Raw genomic sequence first — 18,525 nt, 5'->3', positions numbered from 1 at the left:
GTATCTAATCCCGTGCTGTACCTGTCCTGGGAGTGTTTGATGGGGACAGTGTAGAGGGAGATTTACTCTGTATCTAACTCCGTGCTGTAACTGTCCTGGGAGTGTTTGATGGGGACAGTGTAGGGTTGATTTACTCTGTATCTACCCCGTGCTGTACCTGTCCTGTGAGTGTTTGATGGGGTCAGTGTAGAGGGAGATTTACTCTGTATCTAACACTGTTCTGTACCTCTCCTTTGAGTGTTTGATGGGGACAGTGTACAGGGAGCTTTACTCTGTAACTAAACCCGTGCTGTACCTGTCCTGGGAGTGTTTGATGGGGACAGTGTAGAGGGAGATTTACTCTGTATCTAACCCCGTGCTGTACCTGTCCTGGGAGTGTTTGATGGGGACAGTGTAGAGGGAGATTTACTCTGTATCTAACCCCGTGCTGTACCTGTCCTGGGAATGTTTGTTGGGGACAGTGTAGAGGGAGATTTACTCTGTATCTAACCCCGTGCTGTACCTGTCCTGGGTGTGTTTGATGGGGACAGTGTAGAGGGAGATTTACTCTGTATCTAACCCCGTGCTGTACCTGTACTGCGAATGTTTGTTGCGGAAGGTCTAGATGGAGCCTTACTCTGTATCTCACTGTGTGCTGTAAATGGCCTGGACTATTTGATGGGGAAGGTGTAGAGGGAGATTTACTCTGTACCTAACCCCGTGCTGTACCTGTGTGGGAGTGTTTTTATGGGGACAATGTAGAGGGATATTTACTCTTTATCAAACCCCGTGCTGTACCTGTCCTGGGAGTGTTTGATGGGGACAGTTTAGAGGGAGATTTACTCTGGATCTGACCCCGTGCTCTCCCTGTCCTGGGAGTGTTTGATGGGGACGGTGTAGAGGGAGATTTACTCTGTATCTAACCCCGTGCTGTACCTGTCCTGGGAGTGTTTGATGGGGACAGTGTAGAGGGAGATTTACTCTGTATCTCTCCCCGTGTTGTACCTGTCCTGGGAGTGTTTGATGGGGACAGTGTAGAGGGAACTTTACTCTGTATCTAACCCCATGCTCTACCTGTCCGGGAATTGTTTGATGGGGACAGTGTAGGAGGTGATTTACTCTGTATCTAACCCCAAGCTGTACCTGTCCTGGGAGTGTTTGATGGGGACAGTGTAGAGGGATCTTTACTCTGTATCTAACCCCGTGCTGTACCTGTCCTGGGAGTGTTTGATGGGGACAGTGTAGAGGGATCTTTACTCTGTATCTAACCCCGTGCTGTACCTGTCCTGGGAGTGTTTGATGGGGACAGTGTAGAGGGAGCTTTACTCTGTATCTAACCCCGTGCTGTACCTGGCCTGAGAGTGTTTGATGGGGACAGTGTAGAGGGAGATTTACTCTGTATCTAACACTGTGCTGTACCTGTCCTGGGAATGTTTGTTGGGGAAGGTGTAGATGGAGCCTTACTCTGTATCTCACCGTGTGCTGTAAATGGCCGGGAAGTATTTGATGGGGACAGTGTAGAGGGAGATTTACTCTGTATCTGACCCCATGCTCTACCTGTCCTGGGAGTGTTTGATGGGGACAGTGTAGAGGGAGATTTACTCTGTGTCATACCCCGTGCTGTACCTGTCCTGGGAGTGTTTGATGGGGACAGTGTAGAGGGAGATTTACTCTGTATCTAACCCCGAGCTTTTCCTGTCCTGGGAATGTTAGATGGGGACAGTGTAGAGGGAGATTTACTCTGTATCTAACCCCGTGCTGTACCTGTCCTGGGAGTGTTTGATGGGGACAGTGTAGAGGGAGATTTACTCTGTATCTAACCCCGTGCTGTACCTGTCCTGGGAGTGTTTGATGGGGACAGTGTAGAGGGAACTTTACTCTGTATCTAACCCCATGCTCTACCTGTCCGGGAATTGTTTGAGGGGACAGTGTAGGAGGTGATTTACTCTGTATCTAACCCCAAGCTGTACCTGTCCTGGGAGTGTTTGATGGGGACAGTGTAGAGGGATCGTTACTCTGTATCTAACCCCGTGCTGTACCTGTCCTGGGAGTGTTTGATGGGGTCAGTGTAGAGGGAGATTTACTCTGTATCTAACACTGTGCTGTACCTGTCCTGGGAATGTTTGTTGGGGAAGGTGTAGATGGAGCCTTACTCTGTATCTCACCGTGTGCTGTAAATGGCCTGGAAGTATTTGATGGGGATAGTGTAGAGGGAGGTTTACTCTGTATCTGACCCCATGCTGTACCTGTCCTGGGAGTGTTTGATGGGGACAGTGTAGAGGGAGATTTACTCTGTATCTAACCCCGTGCTGTACCTGTCCTGGGTGTGTTGATGGGGACAGTGTAGGGGGAGATTTACTCTGTATCTAACCCCGTGCTGTACCTGTCCCAGGAGTGTTTGATGGGGACAGTGTAGAGAGAGCTTTACTCTGTATCTAACACCGTGCTGTACCTGTCCTGGGAGTGTTTGATGGGGACAGTGTAGAGGGAGCTTTACTCTGTACCTAACCCCGTGCTGTACCTGTCCTGGGAGTGTTTGATGGGGACAGTGTAGAGGGAGATTTACTCCGTATCTAACCCCATGCTGTACCTGTCCTGGGAGTGTTTGATGGGGACAGTGTAGAGGGAGATTTACTCTGTATCTAACCCCGTGCTGTACCTGTCCTGGGTGTGTTGATGGGGACAGTGTAGGGGGAGATTTACTCTGTATCTAACCCCGTGCTGTACCTGTCCTGGGAGTGTTTGATTGTGACAGTGTAGAGGGAGATTTACTCTGTATTTAACCCCGTGCTGTACCTGTCCTGGGAGTGTTTGATGGGGACAGTGTAGAGGGAGATTTACTCCGTATCTAACCCCGTGCTGTACCTGTCCTGGGAGTGTTTGATGGGGACGGTGTAGAGGGGGCTTTACTCTGTATCTAACCCCGTGCTGTACCTGTCCTGGGAGTGTTTGATGGGGTCAGTGTAGAGGGAGATTTACTCTGTATCTAACACTGTGCTGTACCTGACCTGGGAGTGTTTGATGGGGACAGTGTAGAGGTTGATTTACTCTGTATCTAACCCCGTGCTGTACCTGTCCTGAGTGTGTTTGATGGCGACAGTTTAGAGGGAGATTTACTCTGTATCTAACCCCGTGCTGTACCTGTCCTGGGAGTGTTTGATGGGGACGGTGTAGAGGGAGATTTACTCTGTATCTAACCCCGTGCTGTCCCTGTCCTGGGAATGTTTGATGGGGACAGTGTAGAGGGAGATTTACTCTGTATCTAACCCCGTGCTGTACCTGTCCTGGGTGTGTTGATGGGGACAGTGTAGGGGGAGATTTACTCTGTATCTAACCCTGTGCTGTACCTGTCCTGGGAGTGTTTGATGGGGACAGTGTAGAGGGAGCATTACTCTGTATCTAACCCCGTGCTGTACCTGTCCTGGGAGTGTTTGATGGGGACAGTGTAGAGGGAGTTTTACTCTGTATCTAACCCTGTGCTGTACCTGTCCTGGGAGTGTTTGATGGGGACAGTGTAGAGGGAGATTTACTCTGTGTCTAACCCCGTGCTGTACCTGTCCTGGGAGTGTTTGATGGGGACAGTGTAGAGGGAGATTTACTCTGTATTTAACCCCATGCTGTACCTGTCCTGGGAGTGTTTGATGGGGACAGTGTAGAGGGAGCTTTACTCTGTATCTTACCCCGTGCTGTACCTGTCCTGGGAGTGTTTGATGGGGACAGTGTAGAGGGAGATTTACTCTGTATTTAACCCCATGCTGTACCTGTCCTGGGATTGTTTGATGTGGACAGTGTAGAGGGAGATTTACTCTGTATCTAACCCCGTGCTGTACCTCTCCTGGGATTGTTTGATGTGGACAGTGTAGAGGGAGATTTACTCTGTATCTAACCGTGTGCTGTACCTGTCCTGGGAGTGTTTGATGGGGACAGTGTCGAGCGAGCTTTACTCTGTATCTAACCCTGTGCTGTACCTGTCCTGGGAGTGTTTGATGGGGACAGTGTAGAGGGAGATTTACTCTGTATCTAACCCCGTGCTATACCTGTCCTGGGAGTGTTTGATGGGGACAGTGTAGAGGGAGATTTACTCTGTATCTAACCCCGTGCTATACCTGTCCTGGGAGTGTTTGATGGGGACAGTGTAGAGGGTGATTTACTCTGTATCTAACCCCGTGCTGTACCTGTCCTGGGAGTGTTTGATGTGGAATGTGTAGAGGGAGCTTTCCTGTCTATCTAACCCCGTGCTGTACCTGTCCTGGGAGTGTTTGATGGGGATGGTGTAGAGGGAGATTTACTCTGTATCTAACCCCGTGCTGTACCTGTCCTGGGAGTGTTTGATGGGGACAGTGTAGAGGGAGATTTACTCTGTACCTAACCCCGTGCTGTACCTGTGTGGGAGTGTTTGATGGGGACAATGTAGAGGGATATTTACTCTTTATCAAACCCCGTGCTGTACCTGTCCTGGGAGTGTTTGATGGGGACAGTTTAGAGGGAGATTTACTCTGTATCTGACCCCGTGCTCTCCCTGTCCTGGGAGTGTTTGATGGGGACAGTGTAGAGGGAGATTTGCTCTGTATCTAACCCCGTGCTGTACCTGTCCTGGGAGTGTTTGATGGGGACAATGTAGAGGGAGATTTACTCTGTATCAAACCTTGTGCTGTAACTGTCCTGGGAGTGTTTGATGGGGACAGTTTAGTGGGAGATTTACTCTGTATCTGACCCCATGCTATACCTGTCCTGGGAGTATTGATGGGGACAGTGTAGAGGGACTTTACTCTGTATCTAACCCCGTGCTGTACCTTTCCTGGGAGTGTTTGATGGGGACGGTGTAGAGGGAGATTTACTCTGTATCTAACCCCGTGCTGTACCTGTCCTGGGAGTGTTTGATGGGGACAGTGTAGAGGGAGATTTACTCTGTATCTAACACCGTGCTGTTCCTGTCCTGGGAGTGTTTGGTGGGGACAGTGTAGAGGGAGATTTACTCTGTATCTAACCCCGTGCTGTCCCTGTCCTGGTAGTGTTTGATGGGGACAGTGTAGAGGGAGATTTACTCTGTATCTAACCCCGTGCTGTACCTGTCCTGGGAGTGTTTGATGGGGACAGTGTAGAGGGAGATTTACTCCGTATCTAACCCTGTGCTGTATCTGTCCTGGGAGTGTTAGATGGGGACGGTGTAGAGGGTGATTTACTCTGTATCTAACACTGTGCTGTACCTGTCCTGGTGTGTTTGATGTGGACAGCGTACAGGGAGCTTTACTCTCTAACTAACCCCGTGCTGTACCTGTCCTGGGAGTGTTTGATGGGGACAGTGAAGAGGGAACTTTACTCTGTATCTAACCCCGTGCTGTCGCTGTCGTGGGAGTGTTTGATGGGGACAGTGTAGAGGGAGATTTACTCTGTATCTAACCCCGTGCTGTACCTGTCCTGGGAGTGTTTGATGGGGACAGTGTAGAGGGAGATTTACTCTGTATCTAACCCCGTGCTGTACCTGTCCTGGGAGTGTTTGATGGGGACAGTGTAGAGGGAGATTTACTCTCTATCGAACCATGTGCTGTAACTCTCCTGAAAGTGTTTGATTCGGACAGTTTAGAGGGAGAATTACTCTGTATCTGACCCCGTGCTGTACCTGTCCTGGGAGTGTTTGATGGGGACAGTGTAGAGGGAGATTTACTCTGTATCTAACCCCGTTCTGTATCTGTCCTGGAGTCTTTTATGTGGACATTTTAGATGGAGATTTACTCTGTATCTAACCCTGTGTTGTACCTGTCCTGGGAGTGTTTGATGGCGACAGTGTAGTGGGAGGTTTACTCTGTTCTTAACCCCGTGCTGTACCTGACCTCGAAGTGTTTGATGCGGACAGTGTAGAGGGAGATTTACTCTGTATCTAACCCCGTGATGTACCTGTCCTGAGAGTGTTTGATGTGTTTATTCTGATGTTTTGCCTCCAGTCCTCCATCTCCCTTGGGCTGCTTGGACAGCAGCAGAGCCTGGATGTTTGTCTGGATCCGTCCCTGGGATATGATGACCCCTCCCAGCAGCTGGTTGGTGTCTTAGACATAGTGAATGGACGGTTGTTAATGTCCAGGCTGATCTGCTTCTCCCTGACCGCGTTGCTGTCAGCTCAAGTCTCTTGGCTGTCAGGGTCTTATGGACCAGGGCCTGGAAGATGGGGTCTCCAGTCACCACACTCACGGCAGAGTCTCACTCCCACAACGGGCCTGTGAGAAGTGCTGACGGGGACCTGGACCTCGTCCCCGCAGGACTGAGCATTAACCTGCTGCAGGTTTGCCTCCTGTTTTACCGCAACCGGACACCATTCAGCGTCATTCCTCATCCATCCTCCAGCTTCAACATTCACTCCCTCCACCACCGACGCACAGTAGCAGCAGCGTGTGTACCATCTACAAGATGAACTGCAGCAACTCACCAAGGCTCCTTCGACAGCGCCGCAGAAACCCACGACCACCACCATCTAGAAGGTCAAGGGCAGCAGGCACATGGGAACACCCCCACCTGGAAGTTCCCCTCCGAACAACTCACCATCCTGACTTGGAAATATATCGGCCGTTCCTTCACTGTCGCTGGGTTAAAATCCTGGAACTCCTTCCCTAACAGCACGATGGGTGTACCTACACCACACGGACAAAATCCTGGAAATCCCTCCCTAACAGCGCCGTGGGTGTACCTACACCACACGGACAAAATCCTAGAACTCCCTTCCTATCAGCGCCATGGGTGTACCTACACCACACGGACAAAATCCTGGAACTCCCTCCCTAACAGCGCCGTGGGTGTACCTACAACACACGGACAAAATCCTGGAACTCCCTCCCTAACAGCGCCGTGGGTGTACCTACACCACACGGACAAAATCCTGGAACTCCCTAACAGCAGAGTGGGTGTACCTACACCAAACGGACAAAATCCTGGAACTCCCTCCCTAACAGCGCCGTGGATGTACCTACACCACATGGACAAAATCCTGGAACTCCCTCCCTAACGGCGCCATGGGTGTACCTACACCACACAGACAAAATCCTGGAACTCCCTCCCTAACAGCGCCGTTGGTGTACCTACACCACACGGACAAAATCCTGGAACTCCCTCCCTAACAGCGCCATGGGTGTACCTACACCACACGGACGAAATCCTGGAACTCCCTCCCTAACAGCGCCGTGGGTGTACCTACACCACACGGACGAAATCCTGGAACTCCCTCCCTAACAGCGCCATGGGTGTACCTACACCACACGGACGAAATCCTGGAACTCCCTCCCTAACAGCGCCGTGGGTGTACCTACCTGGAACTCCCTCCCTAACAGCACTGTGGGTGTGCCTACACCACACGGACAAAATCCTGGAACTCCCTCCCTAACAGCACTGTGGGTATACCTACACCACATGGACAAAATCCTGGAACTCCCACCCTAACAGCGCCGTGGAACCCCTTGTACTGAAATTGTGCCCCCTCCACCTCATTCTAAATACCCCCAAGAGGGGGGGTAAACATGCTCTCAGCCTCCACCCTCCCCTCCCCTCAGGATCTGATCTGTTTCAGTAAGATCAACCCTCATTCTTCTAAACTCCAATGGGTACAGGGCCCAACCTGCTCAACCTTTTCCCCATCAGACAAATCCCCTTCATCCCGGGAATCAGCCCAGTGAACCTTCTCCCAACGGCCTCCAATGCGAGTCTGTCCCTCCTTAGGTCAGGAGACTGAAACTGTCCACCGCGCTCCAGGCGTGGACTCCCCAGTGCCCTGTACGCTTGGAGCGAGACTTCCCGGCTTTTATATTCCACCGCTCTCACAGTAAAGGCCATTTGCCTCCTGAATCACTGTCTGCAACTGCGTACCAACTTTTCCTGATTCATGTACCCAGACAGCCAGATCCGTCTGTAACGCAGAGTTGTCCGATCTCTCTCCATTTCAATAATATGCTGCTTTTCTATTCTTCCTGCCAAAGTGGACAATCTCATGTTTTCCCACATTATGCACCAGCTCCCAATTTTTTGCTCTCTCACTGAACCCATTGATACCCCATTGCAGACTGTTTGTATCCTCCTCACAGCTTACTTTCCTACCGATCTTTGTATCATCGGCAAATCTGGCTACAATTGACTCGGTCCCTTCACCCAAGTTATTAATATGGATTGTAAACAGTTAAGGCCCCAGTTATGATCCCAGCGACACTCCCACTTGTTACAGTCTACCAACAGGGAATATGGCCCATTTATACCTACTCTCTGTTTCCTATTAGCCAGCCAACCCTGTATCCAGGCTAGTATACACCCCCAACCCACCCCCCCCACCACCCAAACACCATGAGTTTGGATCTTGCGCAGAAGGTTTTGCGTGACACCTTACTGAATACCTTTTGGAAATCCAAGTGCACCACATCAGCAGGTTCCCCTTTATCCACCTTGCTTCTTACCATGCTCAGAGAATTTGAATAAATTGGTCAAGCATGATTTCCCCTTCACAAGCCCGTGTTGACTCTGTCTGGTCCGCTTATGACTTTCTAAGTCTCCTGCTGTAACATCCTCGATAATAGATACTGGAAATTTCCCTGTGAGCAATATCAGGTGAGGTGGCCATTCTCTCCCTGCTTTCTGTCTCCCTCTTTTACTGGAACACAGATGTTACCCTTGTGGATCTGTGATCATTCCAGAATTCAGAGGCTTTTGGAAGATTATAGCCAATGCAAGCATTGCCCCTGCAGTAACCCCACCCCCCCCCACCCCCCCAACCCTTAATGACCCCAGGATGCAGGTCAAGTGCAGAAGACTTGTCAGCCTTTAGCCTCTTTAGTTCTCTTAGCTATTCACAATATATATTAATGATTTAGATGAGGGAACTAAATGTAATATCTCCAAATTTGCAGATGACACAAAGCTGGGTGGGAGGGTGAGCTGTGAGGGGGATGCAGAGATGCTTCAGTGTGATTTGGACAAGCTGAGTGAGTGGGCAAATGCATGGCAGATGCAGTATAATGTGGATCAATGTGAGGTTATCCACTTTGGTGGCAAAAACAGGAAGGCCGATTATTATCTGAATGGTTATAAATTGAGAGAGGGGAATGTGCACCGAGACCTGGGTGTCCTTGTACACCAGTTGCTGAAGGTAAACATGCAGGTATAGCAGGCGGTAAAGAAGGCAAATGGTATGTTGGCCTTCATAGTCAGAGGATTCGAGTACAGGAACAGGGATGTCTTGCTGCAATTGTACAGGGCCTTGGTGAGACCACACCTGGAATATTGTGTACAGTTTTGGTCTCCTTATCTGAGGAAGGATGTTCTGGCTATAGAGGGAGAGCAGCGAAGGTTTACCAGACTGATTCTTGGGATGGTGGGACCGACATATGAGGAGAGATTGGGTCGGTTAGGATTATATTCACTGGAGTTCAGAAGAATGAGGGGGGATCTCATAGAAACCTATAAAATTCTAACAGGACTAGACAGGGTAGATGCAGGAAGGATGTTCCCGATGGTGGGGGGAGTCCAGAACCAGGGGTCACAGTCTGAGGATATGGGGTAGACCATTTAGGACTGAGATGAGGGGAAATGTCTCCACCCAGAGAGTGGTGAACCTGTGGGATTCACTACCACAGAAAGTAGTTGAGGCCAAAACATTGTATGTTTTGAAGAAGGAGTTAGATAAAGCTCTTGGGGTGAAAGGGATCTAAGGATATGGGGAGAAAGCGGGAGCAGGATATTGGGTTGGATGATCAGCCATGATCATAATGAATGGGGGAGCAGGCTCGAAGGGCTGAATGGCCTCCTCCTGCTCCTAGTTTCTATGTATCTCTGTTTCTCCTGCACTTTTTCTCAAGTGATCGTGACTGTTGTAAACTCCTCCCTCCCTTTTTGCCTCCTAATTTTCTATTAATCTTTGGCTGCTTTCTGTGCATTCAACTGAGAAGATCGAGATGAAACAGGTGTTCAAAGTCTCGTCCATTTCCTTGTTTTCTATTAATACTTCCCCAAACTCAACCTCTTCGGGGCCAACTCTTACTTTAGCTACTCTCCTCCTTTTTATATACTGGTAGCAGCTTTCACTGTCTGCTTTTACATTCCTTGCTAGTTCCCTCTCAGGCTCCAACTTAGATCTCGTTATTCCCTTTCGCTTTCCTTTGGCTGGTTTCTAAGGTTTTCAAAATCTACCACTAATCTTTGCAGCATTTTCGGCCCTTTCTGTCAGTTCGATCCCGTCCTTAAACTCCTTCGATTGCCAGGGATGGTTTGACTCTTCCTGCAGAGCTTTTCTATCTCCATGGATACATCAAAGTACTGAGAATTTCCCTTCATTGTGTGACACTGAAACCACTGCCCATGTTTCCAGTTCATCTAATTATCCAGACCGCTTAACCATCTCAAAACAACTCCCTCCATGGCCCCTCACCCCCTCCCTCCCTATCTCTGTACCCTCCTCCAGCACCTACAATTCTCATCCTCCTGTTCAAGTCCCTCCCTCGCCCCCTCCCTCCCTATCTCTGTAACCTCCTCCAGCCCCTACAATCCTCATCCTGCTGTTCATCTCCCTCCCTCTCCCCCTCCCTCACTATCTCTGTTACCTCCTCCAGCCCCTACAATCCTCATCCTGCTGTTTATCTCCCTCCCTCTCCCCCTCACTCCCTATCTCTGTAACCTCCTCCAGCACCTACAATTCTCATCCTCCTGTTCAAATCCCTCCCTCACCCTCTCCCTCCCTATCTCTGTAACCTCCTCCAACCTCTACAATTCTCATCCTCCTGTTCAAATCCCTCCCTCACCCCCTCCCTCCCTATCTCTGTACCCTCCTCCAGCACCTACAATTCTCATCCTCCTGTTCAAGTCCCTCCCTCGCCCCCTCCCTCCCTATCTCTGTAACCTCCTCCAGCCCCTACAATTCTCATCCTCCTGTTCAAATCCCTCCCTCACCCTCTCCCTCCCTATCTCTGTAACCTCCTCCAGCCCCTACAATTCTCATCCTCCTGTTCAAATCCCTCCCTCACCCCCTCCCTTCCTATCTCTGTAACCTCCTCCAGCCCCTACAATTCTCATCCTCTTGTTCAAACCCCCCCATGTCCCCTCAACCCCTCCCTCCCTCTGGCTGTCTGCCTATCTGTCTCTGTCTCTCTCTCTCTCTGTCTCTCTCTGTTTCCCTCTCTCTCTGTTTCTCTCTCTCTCTCTCTGTCTCTCCCTCTCTGTCTCTCTCTCTCTCTGTCTCTCCCTCTCTGTCTCTCTGTTTCTCTCTCTCTGTTTCTCTCTCACTCTCTCTTTCTCTCTCTCTCTGTCTCTGTCTCTCTCTCTGTCTCTCTCTCTCTCTCTCTCTCTCTCTGTCTCTCTCTCTCTGTCTCTCTCTCTGTCTCTCTCTCTCTGTCTCTCTCTCTGTCTCTCTCTCTCTCTCTGTCTCTCTCTCTCTGTCTCTCTCTCTCTGTCTCTCTCTCTCTGTCTCTCTCTCTCTCTGTCTCTCTCTCTCTCTCTGTCTCTCTCTCTCTGTCTCTCTCTCTCTCTGTCTCCCTCTCTGTCTCTATCTCTCTCTGTCTCTCCCTCTCTGTCTCTCTGTTTCTCTCTCTCTGTTTCTCTCTCACTCTCTCTTTCTCTCTCTCTCTGTTTCTCTCTCTCTGTCTCTCTCTGTTTCTCTCTCTCTGTTTTTCTCTCTCTCTGTCTCTCCATCTCTGTCTCTCTGTTTCTCTCTCTCTGTCTGTATTTCTCTGTCTCTCTCTCTCTCTGTCTGTCTCTCCCTGTCTGTCTCTCTCTGTCTCTGTCTCTCTCTGTCTCTGTCTCTGTCTCTCTCTCTCTGTTTCTCTCTCTCTGTTTCTCTCTCTCTGTCTCTCTGTTTCTCTGTCTCTCTCTGTCTCTCTCTGTTTCTCTCTCTCTGTTTTTCTCTCTGTGTCTCTTCTCTCTGTTTCTCTCTCTCTCCATGTCTCTCTGTCTTTTCCTTTAAGACGCTCTTTAAGACACCCCTCTTTGACTGAGCCTTTGGTCCCCCCCAACCTGAGTCTCACTCTCCGTCTCACGGTGAGTTTGACCTCACACCCATCTTTGCGATTCGGGAGAGTTCCGGAGTTAAAGCAGCTGAAAGTGCGGCTGCTGTAATTGTTGGGGGGTTTTCCCAGGTATTAGGAGAGTTCAGGAGGTCGGCGTGGGGAGCGTTCCCGGGTCTGGGAATGAGCCGCCCGTGGTCAATGGCGGATGTGTGTACCCAGAATGCAGAGCGTGTCAGAATAGGCCGGGCCTCCTCACCAGGTGGCACTGGCGTTTTGGGGGAGGGGGGGCACCGAGCCGGCGGGGTGAGGGCGGGTGGAGAGGGGGAGATGAGTCCCGAGAGGGGAGAGTGGACAGAGCCGAGGGAGGAGGGAAGCCTCCGCCCTCCCTGAGGGGACAGCTTATAAAGATGGTGAGCAGCTGTCTGGGAAGGTGGGAGGAAGGGGAGATGGTGGCTGCGGGTGGGGAGGGGGGGAGGAGGAGGAACAGGAGCGGCACTGTCACTGGGCTGGTAATCCGGTTAATGCTCTGGGGACCTGGGTTCGATCCCCACCCCCGGCCGCTGGTGGGATTTAAATCCGATGAATAAAATCGGGAGTTGAAAACCAGTCTGGGTAACCGGGACCGTAAAACTATCATCAAGCGTCGTAAAGACTCATTGGGTTCACTCACGTCCCTTTAGGGAGGGAAACCTGCCGTCCTTACCTGCTCTGGCCCGACATGTGATTCCAGACCCCACAGTCATGTGGTTGGCTCTGAAACTGACCCTCGGGAATGGCCAAGCGAGACCCTCATCTCAAGGGGCAGTTAGGGACGGGCATCAAACACTGGCGATGCCCCCACACCTGGTGAGAAAATAAACAGAAAATGGAGACTCTCATCTCCTCTGCCCCCCACAGCACCTCCAATTCCCTCAGGCCCCCTCTGCTTCCCCTTCCTCCCCACCTGCCCGCCCGCCCCCTCCCCTCGGGGGTCGCTCGCCGGAGGGAATGTCCAACGCTGCACGTGTCGGACTGCCCCTGCCAACTACCGGCCAGCCCATCATTCCTCGCGCCCGCCCATCTCCTGAGCCCTGGCTCCGGACCTGGCTGTCTGACCCGCGTCCTGCTTTCCCCTTGTCACCCGAGTCATTAACTTACTTCACGGTGACAGTGGTGGGGGGCGTGGGGGCGGGGATGGGGAGTGGGAGGGGGCAGTGTGAGCGCTCGAGCCATCAGGCAGCCCCCCGATACCAGTTCCATCGACCGTGTACACCACTTTGACCAGGTTACCCTCATCGACCCTCTCCCAGTTCAAGCTCAAGGCAATCCCCTGTCTCCAAACCAAAGGCTGAGATTTCCTGTCTGCAAAAACATCTCGGTGCAGCATCCGGTCTCCCACCAAACCCGGCAACAAGCATTCAGCTCACACCGCAATGGGTAATGACCACCTAAAACAGCAGTGCAGCACTCCCTCAGTACTGACCCTCTGACAGTGCAGCACTCCCTCAGTACTGACCATCTGACAGTGCGGCACTCCCTCATTACTGACCCTCTGACATTGCAGGACTCCCTCAGTACTGACCCTCTGACAGTGCAGCACTCCCTCAGTACTGACCCTCTGACAGTGCAGCACTCCCTCAGTACTGACCCTCTGACAGTGCGGCACTCCCTCAGTACTGACCCTCCGACAATACTGCACTCCCTCAGTACTGACCCTCTGACAGTGCAGCACTCCCTCAGTACTGACCCTCCGACAGTACTGCACTCCCTCAGTGCTGACCCTCTGAAAGTGCAGCACTCCCTCAGTAAAGGCCCTCTGACCGTGCGGCACTCCCTCACTACTGACCCTCTGACAGTGCAGCACTCCCTCAGCACTGACCCTCTGACAGTGCAGCACTCCCTCAGTACTGACCCTCTGACAGTGCGGCACTCCCTCAGCACTGACCCTCTGACAGTGCAGCACTCCCTCAGTACTGACCCTCTGACAGTGCAGCACTCCCTCAGTACTGACCCTCTGACAGTTCAGCACTCCCTCAGTACTCACCCTCTGACAGTGCAGCACTCCCTCAGTACTGACCCTCTGACAGTGCAGCACTCCCTCAGTACTGACCCTCTGACAGTGCAGCACTCCCTCAGTACTGACCCTCTGACAGTGCAGTATTCCCTCAGTACTGCCCCTCTGACAGTGCAGCACTCCCTCAGTACTGACCCTCTGACAGTGCAGCACTCCCTCAGTACTGACCCTCTGACAGTGCAGCACGCCCTCAGTAGTGACCCTCTGACAGTGCAGTATTCCCTCAGTACTGACCCTCTGACAGTGCAGCACTCCCTCAGTACTGACCCTCTGACAGTGCGGCACTCCCTCAGTACAGACCCTCTGACAGTGCAGCACTCCCTCAGTACTGACCCTCTGACAGTGCGGCACTCCCTCAGTACTGACCCTCTGACAGTGCAGCACTCCCTCAGTACTGACCCTCTGACAGTGCAGCACTCCCTCAGTACTGACACTCTGACAGTGCAGCACTCCCTCAGTACTGACCCTCTGACAGTGCAGCACTCCCTCAGTACTCACCCTCTGACAGTGCAGCACTCCCTCAGTACTCACCCTCTGACAGTGCTGCACTCCCTCAGTCCTGGTGTTGTTGTCTCTGCTACTCTCTGTCCCTGACACTGATGGATTGTGTGAGTGATGGGCTGTGTTGAAAGCTGCTGCAGTTGGAGAGAGTGAGGAGTTCGGGTGAAGATTAATTGATCTGTTTATTGTATTTTGGGACACAGGCTGATCTTATCCTGACCTGGGGGAGGCACAGGATCAGGAATTACACATCCCTAATTTGCCTCTTTGATCTCGATTTTACCAGTCTCGTTTGACCTGGACAATGTGATCTTTTTTTCTGTAGTTATTGTCTTCTCTCCTTTCCATAATGTTGAACACAGCCAAATTCCAGTCTGGAACTCAGCTCTGATGTTGACAGAATCACTAGAACGGTTTAACTGCTGTTTATTTCTGCCCTTTTCAGAGCTAATTTCAAAATCTGTCTTGTCACAGTGATCCACTCTGACCTGAACGGTCTGCCCACAGTTGTTAATCACGGTCACTCGGGACATCTCCCAGTTCTCTTCCCGCTGATCCGATTGGTGTGCTGGGAATTCTGTCCAATGTGGACTCTTTCTGTCACAGACAGAAAACCAAATTCCCGACAGTGAGTCAAATCTGGGAGAGAGGGAGCAGAGCAAATTGGAAGAGAGTTATTGAATTGAAGATTGGCACAAGTACAGGAGAGACAGAGACAGAAAGAGAGACTGAGAGAGAGACAGAGACCGTCAAAGTGAGAGAGAAAGAGAGAGAGAGAAAGACAAAGAGATATAGAAAGAGAGAGAGCGAGAGATAGAGTGAGCGACCGAGAGATAGAGAGAGAGGGAGGGACACAGAGAGAGAGAGAGAGGCAGGGACAAAGAGAGAGAGAGAGACATTTGAGAGAGATATAGAGAGACAGACAGATAGAGCAAGAGAGATGTAGAGAGACAGAGAGAGCGAGAGAGATGTAGAGAGACAGAAAGAGTGAGACAGAGAGAGTGAGAGAGAGAGAGAAAGACAGAAACAGAGAGCTAGACAGAGAGAGAGGGAAAGAAAGAGAGCGAGAGAGAGAGAGGGACCGAGAGGGAGAGACAGAGAGAGAAATTCAGAGAGCGAGAGAGAGAGAGAGACAGAGACCCAGAGTGTAAGAGACAACGAGAGAGAGAGACAGAGAGAGAGAGAGATTGGAAGAGTTAGAGGACAGAGAGAGGGAGATAGAGAGAGAGACAGAGACAGAGAGAGAGAGATAGGGAGGGAATGACAGAAAGGAAGACAGAGAGAGAGAAAGGGAGAGAGAAATAGAGAGAGAGAAAGACTTAGAGCGAGACACCAAACAGCAAGAGAGAGAGAGAGACAGAGAGGCAGGGAGAGAGAGAACAGAGAGTGAGACAAAGATAGAGAGAGCAGAGAGTGAGGAAGACAGAGAGTGAGACGTGGAGGTGGACAGAGAGAGAAAGAGAGAGACGGAGAGAAAGAGGCAGAGACAGAGAGACAGAGAAAATGGGACAGTGAGAATGACTGAGACAGAGAGACAGGGGACAGAGAGATGGGGGAAGACAGAGCGTGAGACAGAGAGGTGGGTGGAGAGAAAAAGAGAGAGATGTAGGGAAAGAGTCAGACAGAGAGAGAGAGAAACAGAGAGACAGAGAGAGTGAGACAGAGAGAGAGACAGAGAGTGAAAGAAGCAGAGAGAGGGACATAGAGAAAGGAGGGAGTGAGATGGATGGAGAGACAGAGGGAGAATGACAGACAGGGAGAGACAGATAGAAAGAAAGAGTGAGACAGAGAGAGAGAGACAGAGAGAGAAAGACAGACAGACAGAGACAGAGAGAGATGTGGGAGTGAGACAGAGAGTGAGAACGAGAGAGGGAAGAGAGGATTGCAAGAGTGAGAGAGACAGAGAGTGGGAGACAGACAGAGACAGAGAGAGATGTGGGAGTGAGACAGAGAGTGAGAACGAGAGAGGGAAAGAGAGGATTGTAAGAGTGAGAGAGACAGAGAGTGGGAGACAGACAGACAGAGACAGAGAGAGATGTGGGAGTGAGACAGAGAGTGAGAACGAGAGAGGGAAAGAGAGGATTGTAAGAGTGAGAGAGACAGAGAGTGGGAGACAGAGGGTTAATGGGGTGGGTCTGGAGCCAGGACAGAGAGCAGAGCAAAATTCAGAGAGAGAGAGAGAGAGGTACAGGCAGGGAGACCGACATCCAAACAGAGACAGAAAAAGACAGACAGAGTGAGATAGACTGAGAGACTGATAAAGTGACAGATAGAGAGTGGCACAGAGAAGAAGAGGGGGAAAGTGAGGGGAGAGTGAGAGAGTGGGATACAGGAGAGAGACTGGGGAGAGAAACTGAGAATGACGGGGAGAGAGCAAGGCTCAGAGATACAAAGAGAGAGAGAGAGAGACAGGGACACAGAGATAGGGCAGAGAGAGAGAGAGAGGGCTCAGAGAGACAGAGAGAGACAGATAGAGAGAGAGAGGTGGGAGTGATGGGGCAGAGAGGGGAAGAGAGAGAGAGAGAGAGAGGGTAGAGAAAGAGGAAAGAGAGATTGGGAGAGGGGGAGACAGGCAGATATACAAGGGGAGAGCAACAGAGAGAGAGGCAAGGAGAGAGAGAAAGAGGGAGAGACACATCGTGACACAGAAACACAGACAGACAGAGATACAAATAGAGAGAAAAATAGCGATATGAAGAGAGACAAAGAATGAGTGGGAGACAGAGGGAGAGAGAGAGAGAGAGACAGAGAGAGACAGAGAGAGACAGAGAGAGAGAGACACAGAGAGAGAGACAGAGAGAGACAGAGAGACAGAGACAGAGAGAGAGAGAGACAGAGACAGAGAGAGAGACAGAGACAGAGAGAGAGAGAGAGAGAGAGAGACAGAGAGAGAGACAGAGAGAGAGAGACAGAGGGGGGAGAGAGAGAGAGAGACAGAGAGAGGGGGAGAGAGAAGACAGACAGAGAGAGAAACAGAGAGGGGGAGAGATAAGACAGATAGAAAGGTAGAGAGAGAGACAGAGAGAGACAGAGAGAGAGAGTCAGAGACAGAGAGACAAAGAGAGAGACAGAGAGAGAGACGGAGAGAGAGACGGAGAGAGAGAGACGGAGAGAGAGACGGAGAGAGAGAGAAAGAGAGAGAGACAGAGGGGGGAGATAGAGAGAGAGACAGAGAGAGACAGAGAGAAAGAGAGAGAGACAGAGGGGGGAGATAGAGAGAGAGACAGAGAGAGGGGGAGAGAGAGAGAGACAGAGAGAGAGAGAGAGAAAGAGAGAGAGACAGAGGGGGGAGATAGAGAGAGAGACAGAGAGAGGGGGAGATTGGTGGGGGAGAGACTCAGGGGGCTGCTGAGAGATTCCCCAACATCTCACTAAGAGACTTACTGACAACGTCGAGATTCCCGTCTGGTCTGAAAGTCTGGGGACTCTGGGTAAGGCTGCTCTTTATAAAGGATCCGGAGAGGATCTGATCCCACCCCCTGATTTTCATATTGGGAATTCACCGTCAGCTGGTTTAAGGGGAATTCTCAGTCAGTGAGTAGCCCGAGGCTCCGACTGGGAATGTTCTCTGTTTCCAATAAAGACCAAGAGAGTCAGGAACAGAAAGAGGAAGAGACCAAGCTTAAAACACACATCAGAGTGAAATAAAGGGAGGGAGAGAGAGAGAATCTGCAAACTGAAAGAGAGATAGACATGGAGCCCAGGGAGAATGAAGAGGGAATTAACACAGGGGAGAGTGTAGAGGGAGATTAACTCTGTATCTAACCCCGTGCTGTATCTGTCCTGGGAGTGTTTGATGGGGACGGTGTAGAGGGAGATTTACTCTGTATCTAACCCCGTGCTGTACCTGTCCTGGGAGTGTTTGATGGAGACAGCGTAGAGGGAGATTTACTCTGTATCTAACCCCGTGCTGTACCTGTCCTGGGAGTGTTTGATGGGGACAGTGTAGAGGGAGATTTACTCTCTATCTAACCCCGTGCTGTACCTGTCCTGGGAGTGTTTGATGGGGACGGTGTAGAGGGAGATTTA

General features: G+C 51.0%; 1 long non-coding RNA gene across 1 annotated transcript; it reads right to left on the bottom strand.

Moving 5' to 3' along the window:
• Positions 1-14,659: 14,659 nt before the first annotated feature.
• Positions 14,660-18,071, bottom strand: LOC121274999. Its single transcript, XR_005942338.1, has 2 exons — positions 17,881-18,071; positions 14,660-15,135 (listed from the first exon to the last, which is right to left on the bottom strand). It is a non-coding gene; the product is annotated as an uncharacterized LOC121274999 (long non-coding RNA).
• Between the last annotated feature and the right edge of the window lie 454 nt (positions 18,072-18,525).

Source organism: Carcharodon carcharias, assembly GCF_017639515.1.
Source record: "Carcharodon carcharias isolate sCarCar2 chromosome 39 unlocalized genomic scaffold, sCarCar2.pri SUPER_39_unloc_8, whole genome shotgun sequence".
Classification (NCBI taxonomy): domain Eukaryota; kingdom Metazoa; phylum Chordata; class Chondrichthyes; order Lamniformes; family Lamnidae; genus Carcharodon; species Carcharodon carcharias.
Note: the sequence above shows the minus strand (reverse complement) of the source record. Positions and strands in the feature narration are given on the sequence as shown.